The sequence below is a fragment of the Poromitra crassiceps genome (assembly GCF_964638095.1).
Source record: "Poromitra crassiceps genome assembly, chromosome: 1".
Taxonomy (NCBI): Eukaryota; Metazoa; Chordata; class Actinopteri; order Beryciformes; family Melamphaidae; genus Poromitra; species Poromitra crassiceps.
The window spans coordinates 79,306,955-79,326,907 of NC_139623.1; the positions used below are offsets into that span (position 1 = coordinate 79,306,955).

At 43.6% G+C, this 19,953-nt stretch overlaps 1 pseudogene across 1 annotated transcript in view; it reads right to left on the reverse strand.

Moving 5' to 3' along the window:
- The window catches only part of LOC310785759 (E3 ubiquitin-protein ligase CBL-like), a 73,419-nt pseudogene that overhangs the window by 14,172 nt on the left and 39,294 nt on the right, over positions 1-19,953 (reverse strand). Inside the window, exons 6-12 of the transcript XR_014554017.1 lie at positions 19,628-19,765; positions 17,375-17,462; positions 14,193-14,324; positions 6,929-7,138; positions 6,388-6,504; positions 5,442-5,731; positions 2,456-2,623 (exon numbers count right to left, since the gene is read on the reverse strand). The product of XR_014554017.1 is annotated as an E3 ubiquitin-protein ligase CBL-like (transcript). The remainder of the gene's footprint in view (positions 1-2,455; positions 2,624-5,441; positions 5,732-6,387; positions 6,505-6,928; positions 7,139-14,192; positions 14,325-17,374; positions 17,463-19,627; positions 19,766-19,953) is intronic.

The window sequence follows — 19,953 nt, forward strand, 5'->3', positions numbered from 1 at the left end:
TCAGTTGAAACACTACTGTAAGGCGGGACCTCTAGCAAGAAGATAGACGTGCGGGTGATTTGATTGGATCGTTCTGGAGACTGAAGTTGACATTGGCCAATCCTGGCGCTTGCTGAGAAGCTGAGAGCTTTCTGCAAAGCCCGACACCAACTAACGTTACGTCTTATTTAGAAATGCGGGGTTAACAGCCTTTTTTTTGCAAAGAAGACATTAGCCCGCGTCTATTCTTGTACAAAACATAATTTTCTGCGAAGTATTAGTAAAGTTATAAGCGAAGATCGATTCACAAGGATCTGACAGCTGTCTCCGCCATTTTTTTTCTTCCTACATTGTCATTTGAGGTAACCAAAGCCTTTTAGTAAGAGAGTTGCGTCTCATAACCCATGGCCATGGGTTATGGCCATGGGTTACGGTATTTATACCATGGCTGTGAACCAATCAGATTGCTTGATTTGAGAGAGCTGTTTTATAAAAATATATATACAGTATATATATATATATATATATATATATATACACTGTATATGTATATGTATGTATGTATGTGTGCGCTATAGGGGCAGAAATTTCGCTCCCTGTGTGTTTGGGGCTTAAGAGTGGACATGCAGCAGAAAGAAACCTGTCAAACTGTGAAAACAATAAGATTTAGAATAGCTGGATTTAAGACATTCTAATACTTTCAAAGGCATTCTAATGTATTTTAAGACTTTCTGAAATGTTTTCTGATCGGTGGATCTACTCATAGACGGATTATGACTTCACGGGCCCCTGGGCCTGCCCCCCTCACCGGCCCCCCCCTCACAGCAAAAAAAAAAAAAAAAAAAAAAAAAAATTTGCCCCGATTTTTTTTAATCCAGAATGCAACTCGGGCAAGTTATCAGATATCTGCACTGATTGCAAAGGGTGGACATGCTTTTTCATGTGGTGACTTTGTGAAACAGTGTCTGAATGTGGCTGCGGATATACTGTGTTCACTCCTGAGATTGCATCCCTGCAAATTGTCATGGCAAATTGTTTACAAAAGATGGACAATAAAGCTGATTTTCAAAGTACCTTGAGGATTTTTCAAGTTGTGAATTAAGTCAAATTTCTCTCTTGATTACAAAGGTGGAAAATACAACTGTTTTTAACTGGGTGTTTACTGATTAAATGTTTAAGCTCCCCACAAATGCAGATGTTTTTTTTTAAATATATATACCGTAATTTCCGCACTATAAGCCGCACCGGAGTATAAGCCGCAGCAGCAAAATTGCCTGTTTGTTACATATATAAGCCGCACCGGACTATAAGCCGCAGGTGTTTTAATGTATTTTTTTTTTTTTTTTAATTGTGTTTTAATGTTTAATTACCATATGTAAGGGTTCATGCACAGAGGGGATTGTCAGGAAAGAGATGGCTGTTTGAGGAAGCTCCCATTTATTAACATTTCAACAAAACAACATAACACAACACCACCTGTGTTTTTTTTTACAGTGCACACAGTGTCCGCGGTGTGGTGAAAAGAGGGCAAGAGAGGAAATTAAAACAGAAGTGGATTTATAGTTAGAAAGAGTGCTAAAAAAGAGAGAATTCCGTTTTTTTTTTTTTTTTTTTTAATGTAATTCCACGTTTATTTTTGGCCCCCCAGATTGAGTTTTGGCCCTTCATGGGAAAGAATTTGGGCACCCCTGAGCTAGAGTCTCTTCGCAGGCCGCCTGCGAAGTGAGCTCAGGGGCCCATAAGCTAGAGTCTCAGCTGCGAAGTGAGCTCAGGGGCCCATAAGCTAGAGTCTCAGCTGCGAAGTGAGCTCAGGGGCCCATAAGCTAGAGTCTCAGCTGCGAAGTGAGCTCAGGGGCCCCATCAGTTAGAGTCTCTTCGCAGGCCGCACAGGCCTGTGAAGGCCCATAAGCTAGAGTCTCAGCTGCGAAGTGAGCTCAGGGGCCCATAAGCTAGAGTCTCAGCTGCGAAGTGAGCTCAGGGGCCCCATCAGTTAGAGTCTCTTCGCAGGCCGCACAGGCCTGTGAAGGCCCATAAGCTAGAGTCTCAGCTGCGAAGTGAGCTCAGGGGCCCATAAGCTAGAGTCTCAGCTGCGAAGTGAGCTCAGGGGCCCCATCAGTTAGAGTCTCTTCGAGGCGGCCTGCGAAGAGACTCTAGCTCATGGGCCCCCTGAGCTCTCGGGCCCCTGGGCCTGGGCCCGGTATGCCCGTTCAGTAATACAGCCCTGGATCTACTACATGATTTAATGCATGGCTATACTGTACGTGTATCAGGAGGACTGAGCAGCAATAGTTTTTCCCTACCGTCTGTGCAACTCCTAAACTTGGGAGAGCTGAAATCTGTTATATTGATTTAAACTTGGGAGAGCTGAAATCTGTCACATTATTTGCATAATAGTCTTCCAGTATTCCAGAGAAGGACACGGAGCCCACACTGCTGGCTGTGCGATTGATCTATTACATACAGTCAATGTATTTACCCCATGTCATTGTAGTGGTTGGCCTGGGCCGGCGGGGGCGGCACCGAGGACCCCGCTATGAGCCAAGGGGCCCCGGAGGCCGGGAGGGAGGAGGGGCTCATGTACTCGTTCTCCTCGCAGTCAGGCGACGCCCTCTCACTGCCTGACACCGCTGGAGCTGGTTGGGGTCTGCACATACAAAGAGGCTTTTTTCCCCCCATTTATGATTTATTCATCAGTCTAATTGAGATCCAGATCTCAACGGTAACATGTTTCACATTCGAGTAACAATAGAAACTAGAACGACCACACCACGGATTTATGCCTCAACGATCTCACATTAACGAGCATGAAATGAGCGGTCGTGATGTCACAGTAACCTTGAACTTTGACCACCAAAATCGAATCAGTTCATCCTTGAGTCCAAGTGACGTTTGAGGCAAATTCGAAGAAATTCCTTCAAGACATTCCTGAGATATCGCGTTAACAAGCTTGAAAATGGCATTCGAGAGGTCACAGTGACCTTGACCTTTGATAACCAAAATGGAATCAGTTCATCCTTGCGTCCAAGTGGATGTTTGAGCCAAATCGGAAGAAATTCCATCAAGCAGTTCTTGAGACCTTGAACTTTGACCACCAAAATGTAATCAGTTCATCCTTGAGGCCAAGTTAATGTTTGAGGCAAATTTGATGAAATTCCGTCAAGGCATTGAAAATGGCATTTGAGAGGTCACAGTGACCTTGGCCTTTGACCTTTTTGACCACCAAAATCTAATCAGATCATCCTTGAGTCTAAGTCGATGTCAAATGGCAAATTGCTTTACAGTTTCAACTATGGACCCTTTTCACATCAACCCTTTTAAAGGTGGCAAAGAAGGAAGTAACACAGGTGTAAACAATACCATTAAAGATGATCCATTTAGGTGTTCCAGAGCCAGGGCCCTCATTACCATCATCATTACCATCATCACCAATGTTATTGGTGACACCTGTGTTACTTGCTACTTTACCACCTCAAATGGCTGCTGTGAAATGGTCATATAGTCGAGTTTAGAGTTTTCTGCTCATGTGATTTAGTATTGATTTACTCTTTAATGAAACTTCAAAATATATGATCTTACAAGTATGTTAACTCATTGAGTGCCAGCCACTTTTGGAAAACGGATACTCCCAGTGCCAGAGTTTCAGAGCGTTTTCAGTGATTTCTCGAGGCCCACAGAACATTGTGTGATATTACTATGTAAACACCGAACATGCCCAAAGAACGATGAGACTCTCTTCTATCATCAGCAAAAAAAAGTTTATTGATATCATTTTCCGTTCTTTAGTTATGAGCCGGAGAAGATAGGTTGATTTCACCAAAAAGAGACGTTTCAAACTAGAAGCTGAGATAATTAGCCTTTTGTGAAATGAAGCATTTCAAGCACATGACTGACTCTGAAGCTAATATTTTCTGATGTAGTCACACCTCAAAAATAATTTCCTTCAATAAAACAGTGAAAACAAAGGAATTTTGTTTGGCAAAATAATATTTTTTAGCTGCAACCAGCAGCGCTGGCCCCTGCGTGCGCTGCTGGTTGCAGCTTCTTGCTGGTCTTGATTTACTGCTGGTGGGCATCAGATATTCTAGCTTGTGTTTGCCAATCCTGTCCTGCTGTCTGGGTCTGTCTGGGTCAGTGTTGTATGCTGCCCTGCGTGCCCCACCCCGCTCAACTGCAAACCCCTCCTCCGTGGGAGTGTCTCTGGTGGCTCTCTGCTGAGTTTGCTCTGCACTGAAAAGTGCGCTACATCCAGCTTTTTTACAGCGTTCCGCGTGTATTTGTCACCGGCTCCCATCGCTTCCAGTTGAGAATAATAACAACTCCACAACTAATCATGCGGATGGGCTATCGCAGAGGACACGGAGGGGCTCAATTGTGGCAGCAGATTGGCTGCTGCAGGCACAGCTAACGTTATGCTTCATGCATATCGATGCATACCGATGCGATTTCCGTTTCCCCATGACTTCTTCTCTGTTTTTTCCTCGCCTTTCTGTAATCTGGAGAGCACTGTCGCCACCTAATGGGTCCGTAAAATAGCTTTTACACATTCAAAATCCACCATACTTTCACAGGAGATGGATCAGGCTTTGATCCACGTCCCACCGTCAAAAAACGCAATTGACGACAATCGTCGTCATTGGCACTCTACGTTAGTATTTGAATTGACGACGATTGTCGTCATTGGCACTCAATGAGTTAAAGTATTATCTTAACACTACAGTTACTCAATTAGTTTGGCCACTTTGCTGCAGTACTGCCACAGTGGTAAAAGTAGGGGGCTAGGGGCTTTTGTTATTTAGATGTTTTCTTTGTTCTTTCCAAAAGCCCCCCTCACTGTTGCCACGGCAGCACAGCAGCACCTTGGAAATGTGGCAGTAGGAAGCCAAATTAGATGAGTAACATCTGTAAGGCAACTTCTACTTTTTAGTAGGGAAACAAAAGAAGGGGGCAGGTTTGGTGATAGGTTGACCCATGTTGAAAGCCTCAGAAAGAAGATTATAACTGTAGTACCCTCCATTTATTAATCTAAACATAGCTCTGTATTATCATTACATTACGTCATTTAGCAGACGCTTTTGTCCAAAGCGACTTACAATATCACAATTTGTCAACAGTACAGAAAACCACTATGCAACACAATCAATGACAGCTAAGATATTTTGATAGACTAGCACCATGTAGGAAGTAGTTTGAGAAGGAATAAGTAACATGTAGCATTATTATTATTATTATTATTTCTTTTTTTTATCATCTTGATAGTAGTCATTTAACTTTAGTTTTATAAAGACTCACAGAAGTATGTCTTTCAATTGGGTGGTATCAACGTCAAAAGTCTCATATTGTGACAGCTCCACTCACATAATCTGTTACCCAAAGGGTAAACGCAATAATCTGCAGCCATTTGCTTGTCTAGTTCTTCATACTATTCACTTCCTTCTGCATCTCTCCGTGGCAGAGCCTCCTACCTTGCAGCCAGGCTGTAGACGGCGTTGTTGGCCACCGGGGGTTTGACACCCTCGCCGTTGCTTCCGTTGCTCTGGGAGGCGGCGGCGGGGGTTGTCGGGGCCTTGGCTACCGGCCGTGGGACCATGTAGTTGGCGGCCCAGGCGGGCTGGTCGGGAGTGGAGGGCAGGGGTCTCCTCTGGAGCCTGCAGTCCTGGCCGGCTAGGGAGGGGCGCTCTGGAGGAGGGGGAGGGGGCAGCTCTCTCAGGGCTGGAGGCAAAGGCAGAGGCTTGTCTCTGTGTGGGGCCGGCATCTGGGGGGAGAGAGGTGGAGGGTGGTGTGACTACAGAATATAGGTGTAGGTGTGGGGAAAACTGGATATTCAATCGGGATATTCAATATGAGAGGAAAAATATCACAATATTTCACCCAATGTGGGTAATATATCGAATAATGGCTCAAGTTTACTAAACCTATGCTTAAAGCCCCAATCAGTAATTTTTTTGAAAGTTTTTACTGTAATATAAGATCTTTTTAGTTATGGGACATGGTAGATTGACTTGTAATAGGGAGACTCTCATCTTTATTTATCCCACACCGCCCTCCATTGGCCAGCCCTGGGACTAAGCAGTTTGTCTGCCACGTCCCGTGGCAAGATGCGCGCATGCGCTCTACAGCGGCAGCGGAAGTAACTCGATTCGGATTTGCTACAAAAATGATGTTTCACGGAACTATGGATTATTATTTCATCACGTGGTGAGTACCCAATGTCACAACATGTACATAGAGCTTTCTGGCGCTGTGTTTTGTTGACTTTGAACGGCGATATCGTTATCGATACTATTGCACGCAGAGGGCGCAGTTTCTCCAATAGCATGGAGGCTTTAACTTAATATTTTATTTCCACTCATAACGTGTAAAGCTAACGGGTTCTCACAGGGATAGATGCACAAGAACACACACACTTGCCTTGGCTGTGGCTCCCTGGCCCAATGCCCCGAGAGAGCTGGGGGGTCTCTGCTGCAGGAGGTCCAGCCGGGGGGGCACTGGAGGCAGCGGTGACACTGGAGAAGGCGGGCGCTCTATCTGCACAAGCACACAAAGCAATGATGCTGCAACATCGGTTCTCAAATTGGGATCCCGGGAGCCCCGGAGGTCCTTGGGGAGGTTCCAGGGGATCCCCAGCCAAATGAGGAATAGTGCATTTTCAGTCATTCACAATTCTACAATTCCACTACGGAAACCATACAAGGCTTACTTCTGGCACTCTTGTGGACACAGGAGGGTCTCCCCCTATTGATAATCTAAATATTTTTATTTAAGAACACCTGGCCCTGACATCTATCAAGTTGGTGATATTTCTGAGCACTTGGCACCTCTGTGCGTCCCGATCTGAGTCTATTTTGTTTTGAGATCCTTGACATGAAAATGCAAAAGAAGCCCTGTACTGTACTAGATGATGGTAGGTGGTATAAGAAGGCCTGTACTAGACAGTAGGTGGCGCTCCTACCTTGGTGCAGGCCAGCCTGCTCATGACAAGGTGCTGGTCCTCCAGGCGGTCGTCGTCGTCATCGTCGTTAACGGCAGCCTCTGCCCTGCTGGGCCCCTGGAAGCCAGCAAAGGAAGCCCCACTGGCCTTGGGGTGGAAGGGGTCCACCACAATGGGCTCTGTGCCTTTAATCTCACAGCGGCAAAACGGACAGCCTTGGCCCTCTGACTCCTGACAGAGGGAACGGAATGTATGCATTTACAGAGCAGAAGAAGTCTGTTTTCAGAGGATCGCATTGCTGAAAGTCAAACAGGGTTCTTCTCACACTCACAAAAAATTAAAGGACTTTTCAATGACTTTCAAGGCTTTGTTTGGTCAAATTCAAGGACTCATCACAGGGTTTCCGCTATATAGGTTTTGTAGTGGCGGTATGTCGAACGTGGGGGAGGCTTTGTGGGGCATGCCCTGCCTGCTGCCTGGAATCAAAGAAATGTCCGCGGAATAGACTTTATAGAAAGTGGCTTTCTACTTTTGTGGAAGCAACAATACTCACGGGTGGAAAACAGCTAGAAAACATAGACAGTGGGATGATTTGGAGGGAAATGTTGCAAAATGCCACAGATTCTGACCACAAACTGCTTTTAGCTGCTGATATGATTGTGGCGCAGTCGGTAGCGCTGTCGCCTCACAGCTAGAAGGTCCTGAGTTCGATTCTCGCCTGGGACGCTGTGGGCGCTGGAGTGGTGTCCCGCCCATATCTTCAGTGCCTACTGCCCAGGTGGGTTATCTCGTCGAAAGGGCCTTTCTGTGTGGAGTTTGCATGTTCTCCCCGTGCTCCCCAGGGGGTTCCTCCGTACATAACCCCCCCACTAAAGACATGCAGAAGATCTTCATCCGACCAGTGACGACAACATCCGAAGTTGGTCCCCGGGCGCTGGAAAGAAAAAGCAACCACTGCTCCTGGCCTGCCCCCCGGAGGAAAGGACAAGCCAGGATGGGTCAAATGCAGAGGACAAATTTCGCCACCGTCAGCATGAGTGTGTTTGTGGCCGCATGCATGTGTTGGTGCGTGACTGTGTGACAATAAAAGACGGGCTTGTCCGTCACTGTGTTTTTTTTTTTTACTGAATTGGTTTACTAGTAATTGCTGGCTGAAAAGAAGGTTAAGTGATGCTGCAGCTACACTGTATATGTAACCTGTCACAAATGATGACTGAGCCTCCCGACCAGAATCCATCTCAATCAGGATGGTTCCAGGTCATCTACTTGCATTGGTCACTTTTTCACTAATGCTCCTGATAAATGCTCGAATGTAATTTCTGTTCCTGTGGGAATAAGCGACCATAACTTAACTCATTCTCAGACGTACTTTTTACAATGGCGTTCTGTGCCAAAGACGTACTCGGACGTACTTTCATGTTTTGCTTGTTTACATTAGATCAGACCCTTTCCCAGCCTGTGACATTGTTTCAAGTCAAACTGATAAAAGGAACCCGCTAAATCACGTTTAGTATTTATAGTATAGTCACCCATTTAGCTCATTGAGTGCCAATGACAGCCTGAAAAAGCCCCGTGATCAAAGAGAACCCGCTCATGCATTGTTCTGGCTGCAACTGACGGTGCCTGCGAACACAGTCAATCCGCTCACACAACTGAGCCCTTCTGCCTCTGTCTGTCTGTCAGCATAGTTTCTCCACACGATTAGCCGCTAGAAAAGCAGCAGCCGACACTGAAAAGCCAAACCTTTCCCTGCAGTCCGCGTGTGGCTTTTCCACGTTGCGCTGCCTGGGAGGCGGCGCACAAAAAGCACTCCGAAAATAGACGCTGGGTGCGTGAGGCTGTGTGTTACTAGTGTGGGGAGGAGTTTTCAGCTGAGGGGGGGAGAGGGGGGTGCGGCACGCAGGGCAGGACACAACTACACCACGTCACTACATCAGAAAATATTAGCTAGAGTCAGTGAATGTGCTTGAAATGCTTCATTTCACAAAAGGCGGAATATCTCAGCTTATAATTTGAAATGCCTGAAAACGCTGAAAACAACCTATCTTCTCCGGCTCATAACTAAAGAACGGAAAATTGTATCAATAAACTTTTTTTTGCTGATGATACAATAGAGTCTCCTTGTTCTTTTTGCGTGTTCGGTGTTTACATAGTAATATTACACAATATTCTGTGGGCCTCGAGAAATCACTGAAAACGCTCTGAAACTCTGGCACTGGGAGCGTCGTTCTCCAAAAGTGGCTGGCACTCAATGAGTTAATAGCATTGACTTGGAAAGCAAAAGTGACGAAAAGTGGCCCAAAGATTATTAAGAAACAAATTTACAAAGCATTCTCGGAGGAGAAGTTTATAGTTGATTTAAAAGAAGTGAATTGGGAGGCTGTACTTAATAATAAGGATACAGAGGCTGCATTGGAGTCTTTCATATCATTATTTTCTAAAATCTGTGACAAACATGCTCCTATTAAAAAGCTGACTGTGAGAACAACTCAAACCCCATGGCTTGATGAAGAATTAAAAACATGTATGAGACAGAGGGATGCTCTGAAGGAATTGGCGGTGGCCTTTAGGTAGGCGATAGATTAGCTACAGCCTAAGGCTGACCTGTTATAGTGTTCAGGCAAAGATCAGACTAGAGCAGAGTAGGATAGGCCATATTAGGCTGTAGATTAGCTAGATACTATGTCCCAGTTAGCTCTGGTTAATGCTTAGAGTAGTCAGTTGTCTGATCTTCCCCCCCCCCTCTCTCTTTCTCTTTCCCCCGCTCCTTTCCCTTCTTCCCCCTCCTGTTCCCCCCTCTCCCACTCCCCCCCCCCCCCCCGCCTCCTCTCTTTCCATGCTCTTCCCTCCCCCGCCGCCTCTTCCCACGTTCCCCCTGCTCTCCCTCCCCTGCACCCTCCCACCTCTCCTTCTCTGTTCTCTCCTCCTCCCTGTCCTCTCCCCTCTCTCACATTCCCCCTGCACTCCTTCCCCTGCACCCCCCCCACCTCTCCTTCTCTGCTCTCTCCTCTAATGCAGTTTTGAATTCATTAAGATTAATGTAGCTGATGTCCAAAAGGTTTTGTTGAACATAAAATCTGACAAGCCACGCGGTTTTGACAATCTTGATGCCAGATTACTTCAGCTGGCGGCTAAATTCGTAGCAGAACCTCTGTGTCACATATTTAATGCATGTTTTGAGCAAGGTGTGTTTCCACAGTCCTGGAAGATAGCGAAGGTCACTCCGCTGTCTAAAAACAGCAGGGAGTCCTTCACAGGACCAAACAGTAGGCCTGTGAGCATACTACCTGTGTTGAGTAAACTGTTTGAAAAAATTATATACATGCAGGTTAGGGATGTCGACGGTTAACCGTTAACCGCCGACAACGTCATTGGTCGGTTAAGCATGTCGGTCAAACGGTTAATTTGCATATTAAATTGGCATACAACGTGTTGCCAATATGGTGTTTTTTTTCCTCCTTTGCGGTAAGCAATGTTAACAAGTAGTTACTGTAGCAGCAGGATATAGGAATTAAAAGCTCCTGCCAGAACAACATTAATTTAGAGAAAGGCTTTTCCAAATGTTTGAGAGAAAAGCAGTGTGCATTGTCAGCAGCACTGACTTCTCTGTCCGCTCCACACATGCGCCACAGCCCCGCCCCCCTCTGCTTTGACCAGACAGGAGAAGTGCGATGCATTTCTCCCCTGACGCCCTGCCTGCCCTGTGCAGACTACAGCCAGCCAGTCACTCTGCTGCTTCTGTGTTCCAGCCGCTGTCATGAAACGGGTTTTCAGTTTGGTCAGGACAGGAGCGCATGGCCTGAAACCCGACACCTTGCTCATCTCACAGCGTTCAGCGTGCACTGCGCACGTCCGTGTCTGGAGTCAAATCTGATGGAACGTGCACATTACTTTTTCTTCACTGGTTCATTCGGTTTCACTCTCTCTCCCTCCCTCTCTCCCTGCATGTTCATCATGCACACGCATGCATACGCTCGCACTCAATGATCAAACAGTAGTTTTTTACCGTGTTACAAAAATGCAGACATGCGTCTAATTGACGATTGAAAAGTAACAATTAACGTTAGTCTTTACTGTCCAACACAGAGCAGTTCGGAGAAATTGTTTCACAACGAGAGACGGATTGTTTGTAGACTGCATTCATTGACACTTTCAAAGCCGGTGTGAAAGCAGCTACTGACAGCTGCATGCGGACTGGTCTTCATAATGACTGTTGTGGAGCCCTGCAAGACAGAGAGAGCATATAGCCCTCGTTGCGTGCGTGAAGACAGAGGGAGAAGGAGTGAGACCAAAAGCAGGTATTATATATTGCTAAAAGTAGAAGATACTGTAGTGATGCACGCTTTGTCAGTGCGCCCTGCAGCCTGGGCTGTCGTCCGCTCAAACACTACTTCACGGGGCGGCTGCGTGTCAATTGACGTGTTCTTAATATGCAAAGCGTGCAGCTCTAAGCAGTATAGCGTATCGGAGGAATGTTTTTGTTTAGATGGCTGGAGGATTCAACTTGTCTTTTCGTTTTGTTAATGTGTTTTCTTCTGCTTGTAGATGTAAAAATAAATGCTTTCTAATGAAAAAAAATCAAGCATTTGTTGTGGTAATGGTTTATTGGGGCACAGACAGTCAAAATGCGCATTTTAATCTTCTCGGTTAACTGACAATTGTCGGCTAATGAGGGTCGGTTGTCGGTCAAAGAAAATTATGATTTTCGACATCCCTAATGCAGGTACAAGTATATTTTGAATCAAACAACATTAACTCAGAACACCAGCACGCTTACAAGGCCGGCTATTCCACTGGCACAGCACTCACATCACTTACTGATAACTGGCTTAAACATGTTGACAAGAAGTCAATGCTGTGCTTCTGGACTTTAGTGCAGCTTTTGACATTATTGATCATGAGCTTCTACTGATGAAACTAGCAGCATATAAATTCAGAGGAAGGTCTATTAAATTGTTGAGAAATTATTTGGTAAATAGGTTACAATGTGTAATGTTCAATGGCACACTGTCTGAGATGAGGAACCTCCATGTTGGAGTGCCCCAAGGAAGTTGCCTTGGTCCTTTATTGTATTCCATTTTTGTTAATGATTTACCTCCGATTCTGAATAATGCAGCAATGGAGATCTTTGCAGACGACACTACCATGTACGTAACGACGAAGAATCCTGAGTCTGTTAATAGGATGCTGCAAGATGAGTTAATGATTGTGTCGAAGTGGGTTAGCGAAAATAAGTTAAAGTTAAACGTTGGGAAAACCAAGAGTATAATGATTGCCTCCAAATACACATTAAAGGACGGCTTTCCGTGGGGGATATGAATATATATTAAATCTCACGCCCCTAAGGTTTTCGAATCCGTTGAAATTTTTGAAATTGGAGCTTCACTCCCAGAGATATCAAGCATCTCTCACATATTTTTTGGGCCAGCCGACGCGTTTCGCGTCATCTGGCCCAAGTCCACCTTGCGGAAGTCGTGCACCTATGAACTACAACTGTTGTGAGCCATGGTCCCGCCTCTAGAGGTCCTCCACGCCCCTTCAGAGGTCTGAAGAAAAACAAAAAGGCAGCCATCTTTTTCGACCACCTAGCCTGCTGTAGCTAGGTTAGCTTTCCATAGCTCCTTGCAAAGAGACGATTTTCTCGGGAACGGAAGCACGGACAGACACGTGACTGGCGGCATTGGAAAGCTCGTCAAATTTTACATCTAGTAGTAGGTGCCTTGAAGTAACGAAATCAACGCTGAGCAATGTACCCGTTTTTACACATTTTTACATAAAATAGTTACAACATCAGATGTGCGTAACTCCTACGAAAATGCCTTAAAATGCATGAAAAAAAATTTATGAAGACATCTCCCGACATATATACTTCGGTTTAAATTTGGTGCAATTTGGAGGCAATTTTATTTTCGATTATTTCTTCTTCTTTAGATGTTTTATTGTCGAAGCCTTCTTCTTCTTCTTTGAGTTTTATGGCGGTTGGCAAACATATATGTGCATTACCGCCACCTACTGGAGTTTGATATCAGCCAAATGCTCGAGGGGTGGGCATGGAAACGAAGGCCACGCGAGCCCAGTGCATTGTGGGAAATGTAGTATTTCGAGTCCCCGCACCCGCACCTCCCCCCCCCCCCACACAGAGTGGATTTCTGGTGATATCTCAGGCTGTAAACAACCAATTTCAAAAATTTCAACGGATTTGAAAACCTTAGGGGCGTGAGATTTAATATATATTCATATCCCCCACGGAAAAGCCGGCCTTTAAGAACAAATCCGAAACTAAATCTTATTCTGAATAGTGATGATATCGAACAGGTCAGAGATGCTAAATTATTGGGGGTGGTAATTGATGAAACGCTTTCTTGGTCGAAACAAATTAACAGCATGGTGTCTAAAACGAGCAGCACTACTTCAATGATCAGAAGGTGTGCTAATCTGATGTTGACTCATAGTACAGCTAAACTGGTAATACAATCTTTAGTCTTATCCCGCCTAGACTACTGCCTAACAGTATGGTCTAGCCAGCGCCTCTAAACAAGACCTGGCCAAACTCCAGCTGGCCCAGAACAGGGCGGCACGCCTCACTCTCCGCTGCTCTATGAGGAGCAGTGTAGAGGGGATGCATGCCGCACTGTCATGGATCAAAGTGGAACAAAGAATAGCATGCAGCTTGGTAACCTTTCTGTTTAACATCTGGAACACTGGGAAACCACAGGGCTTACACTCACAACTGTACCCCACTAATAGTAGACATGGCTATACAACAAGAGAGGCAGTAGATGCTCAATTCACGCTACCTCTACCAAAAGCTAATGCACTGAAAAGGACGGTAATGTACAGAGAGCATATAGAACACATTGCTTATTGGAATAATATACCTAGTTATATTATGATGGCAAGTAACACATTTTTGTGTTAAAACATGCAGTGATGAATAATGAGATAGTTTTAGGTCATTAATTATTGTATCCATTATGTTGAATTGTATTGTATTGTACTGCATTGTGCTATGTTATATTATATAACACTACATTATATTAATTCATACACTTTTTGTAATATATGATATGTAATAGAGTGAGCTGATTCACTCTCTTTTTGTCTTTGTTATAATTATCAACTTGTCGACAATGTTATTGTATTATGTTTTTTTTATGTTATGTGTTTGGACCCCAGGAAGAGTAGTCTCACCTTGGTGCAGACTAATGGGGATCCACAATAAACAATAAAGGTGACTGACGGTGTCATCTCATCTCTTGTGTGTGTCAGATAGAGATGGCCTTACCTGCCATGCGGTGAGACAGGAGGTGCACATGAGGTGGCTGCAGGGCTCGATCTTCACGTCTTTGTCGTTCTCCGCGCAGATCTTACAAAGCTGAAAGGTGGAGCCCATCTCGCAGTACAGCTCATACTGCTCCTATAGGGATCATGAAGGAGGAGATAGACTGTTTATATGCAGATCATTACAGTCATTAGTAGTAGGGATGCACGATATCGGCACGTCATCGGTATCAGCCGATAACATTTTTAAAATGGAATATTGGCCCGAAACGAACATTTCTGCTGATATGACAGGCCGATCAAATGATGATTTAATTATGCCCAAATGCTCGACACCATTACGTTTTGAAAAGCATTGTATTTATGTCTGCATCTGCCAGTGGGCCATCATGATGAGAGTAGGCATAATAATGTGTTCATTGCATTAAGAAAATATGGGCATATCGGATATCGATTAGTGATGCACGCATCACTAATTGGTAGTATTACGGTACATCTACTGGACAAATAATTTTTATAGGGTCATTTCTAGGGCTGTCAGCGTTAACGTGTTAATCGCGATGCGATTAAGGGCAGACCATAATGCGTTTTTTTCCCCACGTTAATCGCATGCCGCTATTTTGTCCCTTCGACGCACCCGTATTTGTAGTCAAGCCGGTCGCAGCGGTTTCCTGTTTCCTGCTGTTGGTGCAGGCATGGAAAAGAAAGAGCAACACGCTTCTAAATGGCTTGTTTTACTTTTAAAAAAAACTCCCAAATGGCACAGTGGACAAGTCAACAGTAGTTTGCACCTTGTGTAAAACGGAATTAAAATATCACCGAAGTACATCGAGTTTGAGCTATCACCTAAAAGCTAAGCATACCGGAGCAGCTAGCGTCACCGTAGCCTCAACGCGAGACTCGTCATCATTCTTCCTTCAGAGTCTCGGATGCGCGGGTCCTCTAGCCACTGGGAGGTCGGCTCCAATGGCTTTATGCGAGATACACGTTATCAATCAGAATAAAACTGTACCTACCATTATCACATGGAAGTCACGTGCCAACGTTTTTAGCTCAGACACAGCCTTCTTCGGCTGTCTCATTTTGGGTTTCGACTGCTCTACAGCACCGCCACCGGAAGTATCGGTTCTGTAGCGTGTACTGCACTGTTTACAATTGTGCATTTATTTTCTGTTCAAGATATATTTTGTAGACATTGTTACCTCCTGTCTACATTGCACTTCTATTGAATTGAAAATAAATCTAAAATTCAAGATCACAAAGTACATTTATTTGCATTCATTTGATTCCCAATCACGACACACTGGTAAGAATTATTAATATCGAATAAAAAATGCTTTGATATGCAAAATAATGGCATTTTAAACATGCGATACAAAGATGCGCATCGCAAGATTAATCGCGTTTAAGAAAATTCATCGTTTGACAGCCCTAATAATTTCTTTTCCACAACAATGCTGTTGTTATGGATGAGTTTCATCTCATAAAGCTTGATGGATGCAATTCCTCTGTGGAGTCAACTGACTCACTTTAACCAGCTGAACTGATGGACATGACTCACTTTAACCCTCTGGAACTCTCTGCCTCTCAATATCAGAAACTCCGACTCACTCACCTCCTTCAAAACCCAACTCAAATCCCACCTCTTCAAAACAGCCTACAATATCTGACTTCTACCTCTAACCACCATTCCATCTCTGCAATCTATTGATTTGTATTTGTTTTCGTTCTTGTTATTTAGTTCTGTTTACTGTATTACTTTTCTATGTATTGTAAAGCGTCTTTGAGTTCCCCAGAAAAGCGCTATATAAAACTTATGTATTATTATTATTATTATTATTATTTAACCAGCTGAACTGATGGACATGAGTCACTTTAACCAGATGAACTGATGGACATGACTCACTTTACCCAGATGAACTGATGGACATGACTCAATTTAACCAGCTGAACTGATGGACATGACTCACTTTAACCAGCTGAACTGATGGACATGAGTCACTTTAACCAGCTGAACTGATGGACATGACTCACTTTAACCAGCTGAACTGATGGACATGAGTCACTTTAACCAGCTGAACTGATGGACATGAGTCACTTTAACCAGCTGAACTGATGGACATGAGTCACTTTAACCAGGTGAACTGATGGACATGAGTCACTTTAACCAGCTGAACTGATGGGCATGACTCACTTTAACCAGATGAACTGATGGGCATGACTCACTTTAACCAGATGAACTGATGGACATGACTCAATTTAACCAGCTGAACTGATGGACATGACTCAATTTAACCAGCTGAACTGATGGACATGACTCACTTTAACCAGCTGAACTGATGGACATGACTCACTTTAACCAGATGAACTGATGGACATGACTCAATTTAACCAGCTGAACTGATGGACATGACTCACTTTAACCAGTTGAACTGATGGACATGACTCACTTTAACCAGATGAACTGATGGACATGAGTCACTTTAACCAGATGAACTGATGGACATGACTCAATTTAACCAGCTGAACTGATGGACATGAGTCACTTTAACCAGATGAACTGATGGACATGACTCAATTTAACCAGCTGAACTGATGGACATGAGTCACTTTAACCAGCTGAACTGATGGACATGACTCACTTTAACCAGATGAACTGATGGACATGACTCAATTTAACCAGCTGAACTGATGGACATGACTCACTTTAACCAGCTGAACTGATGGACATGAGTCACTTTAACCAGCTGAACTGATGGACATGAGTCACTTTAACCAGCTGAACTGATGGACATGACTCACTTTAACCAGATGAACTGATGGACATGAGTCACTTTAACCAGATGAACTGATGGACATGACTCAATTTAACCAGCTGAACTGATGGACATGACTCACTTTAACCAGCTGAACTGGTGGACATGACTCACTTTAACCAGCTGAACTGGTGGACATTACTCAATTTAACCAGCTGAACTGGTGGACATAACTCAATTTAACCAGCTGAACTGGTGGACATGACTCACTTTCACTAGCTGAACTGATGGACATGACTCACTTTAACCAGCTGAACTGGTGGACATGACTCAATTTAACCAGCTGAACTGGTGGACATGACTCACTTTAACCAGCTGAACTGGTGGACAGCAATACAATTGGAGGATGGTAAACAGGAAGATGCCAAACCTGAGTAACTTTGATGTGGTCCTGTGGAGAGGGCTCACAAAGCCCCGTCAGGTCTGGGTTCTGAGCACGACCGTCTGGGAACAAGTAGCTAGAGATCGCACACACACACACACACACACACACACACACACACACACACACACACACACACACACACCCCTCCCTAAATATCACTACAATATATGCAGAGTATCCACCACGGAGATAATGTAAAATTGCATGACTTTTCCATAACTCACAATAACTACTATGCTTCCCTGACCTGAAAATATTATTTCTCCCTGGTGCAATATTCTGGCTCACGATTGAATATGCATGCAACCATATGCAATTGACACTATATATTTTTTCCTGACATCTACTGACATTTGTTATCATTTTTGTGTTCATTCATTGTCTTGTCTTTATAGTACAGTAAGATTTATATACGTATTACCGTTTTGAGATTTATAAAGCCTACTCATTGCTTTGCACTATGTCACAGTCTTATATGTATGTTATAAGAATTTCACGTGTCAAACATGTGAAATTCTTATGCTGGGGGCTCCATTACATGATGTGTGTACCGGAGTGACAATAAACATCTTGAATCTTGAATAACCTAAATTGAAGTAGCTTTCTTACTTTGTTCACTGAATGTGTACATTCAGTGAACGTGTGCATTGCATTGAATGTGAATGTGTGCATTGCATTTATGTCTGCATCTGCCAGTGGGCCATCACAATAAGAGTAGGCGTAATAATGTGTTAATTGTACAACAGGAGAGACTTGATGTCCTCTGAAATTATGTCGGTAAAAACAAAAGTCTGCATATATCCGTATCAGCATCGGCAATCAGCCAAAAGAGTTGGAAAATATCGGCATATTGGATATCGGGGGGGAAATGAAATGAAAAAATAAAAAATCCAATGTCGTGACTCGTGCATCCCTAGTTGTAATGTTCCCGACTGTTGTCCTTAAAAGGAAATATTCCCCCACAGACTTGTCTCTGCTCTTTCACTGCTATATATAATCAATAGGGCTGGCTATTGGTTCAAATTTCAAGAATCGATTAGATTCCGATTCACAAGGTCCCGAATCGATTAATCCCGATTCGATTCGATTCCGATTCGATTAATTTCAATATCGATTTGGTTAGTGATACTAAAACATGTTTTTTGAGCTGTAACCTGAATTACATGATTGTCCGGTTATGTAACACAGGGGTTCCCAACCTTTTTTGCGCCAAGGACCGGTAGATACATGGGGAGAAAAAGTTGCGGACCGGTTGTCAATTTTAATGGTTTTAGTTACACATATATTTACTCACCAGGGTAAATAACAGCCTTTTCATCTGTCAATAAAGACACTTTCACAATTATGCACAGTGATTTGATTTCAGCCTATATCATTTCTAAAAGTAGATATTAATGAGCAAACATTTCCATTTATGTAGCCTACAGTATTTATGTTTTTGTTTTAACTACAAACATAAATAAACATCAACTTGAAACTATGTTTAAACTACCACACACAGCCTATAATATTATAGACTATGTTTATAAAAAAAAAAAATATATATATATATATATATATATATATATGTTTTTTTTAAATAAAAAAAATCTATCTCTGGACATATGAATCGATATCAAAGGATTAAAATAAAAATCGATTAAAGATCGGAGAATCGTTTTTTTTTTTAACCCAGCCCTAATAATCAATCTGTGATGCAATGCATTCCAGGAGTTATTTTGTCATGGTGTTGTAATTCACTTTTTTGGTGACACTTTCCCTCAACCTGCCTCGTCTACTCCAGTTTGTGATTTCCTACGTTTCTCAGAATGCCTTTCGAAAAAAGAAGGTGTGAAGTTGCTTTCAATCAAAGGTGGGTGTATGGGCATATAAATAAAGCTAGTTCCTGACCATTGGGGCTTGTCTATGATCATGGTCACATTGCGTTCTGGTCTATTGAGGCTACTGTTGGTGGAGATATTGCTCTCTTCCTCTTCTAAAGTGGTCAACAATTATACAAGACATAATTTGGTGCAAAATGGTTGCTCTAGAAAGAAAGTTTGGCCAGCTATCCAAGCACATAAGAAAAATGTATCTGGTAAAGCAAAGAAAAGCTTGTAGATGCCCCGACTTCCCCAGAGAATTGAACCAACTGCTTAACTCCCCGTCTGAAATACAACTATCTAAAGACCATGATATTCTCCAACATGCGGAGCATCAGAATATATTGAAACTGTGTGTGGAGTCGGTGTAACTCACAATCCCTCTCTGTATCCATCGATGAGGGCTTGGAAGAGTGGCTTGTTATGGGGGATGGTCTGCAGGATGTTCCCGTCAGCCGTCACGTAGCCGATCGCCCACTGGCCCAGCCGAGTGCAGCTCAGCCTGAAGATGTAGCTGAGAGCGAGACAAGAACCTCAGCCAATTGCAGACACTAGGGATGTTAATGATTAATCGACAGTTAAACGATTAAGAATTTGATCGATCAAAAATATATGAAGTGATTAATCTGCAACGCAGGCTATGTGCTATTTTTCATGTTTGGCTGAGATGATATACTGTACCACAACAAGGGGGCGCAATTT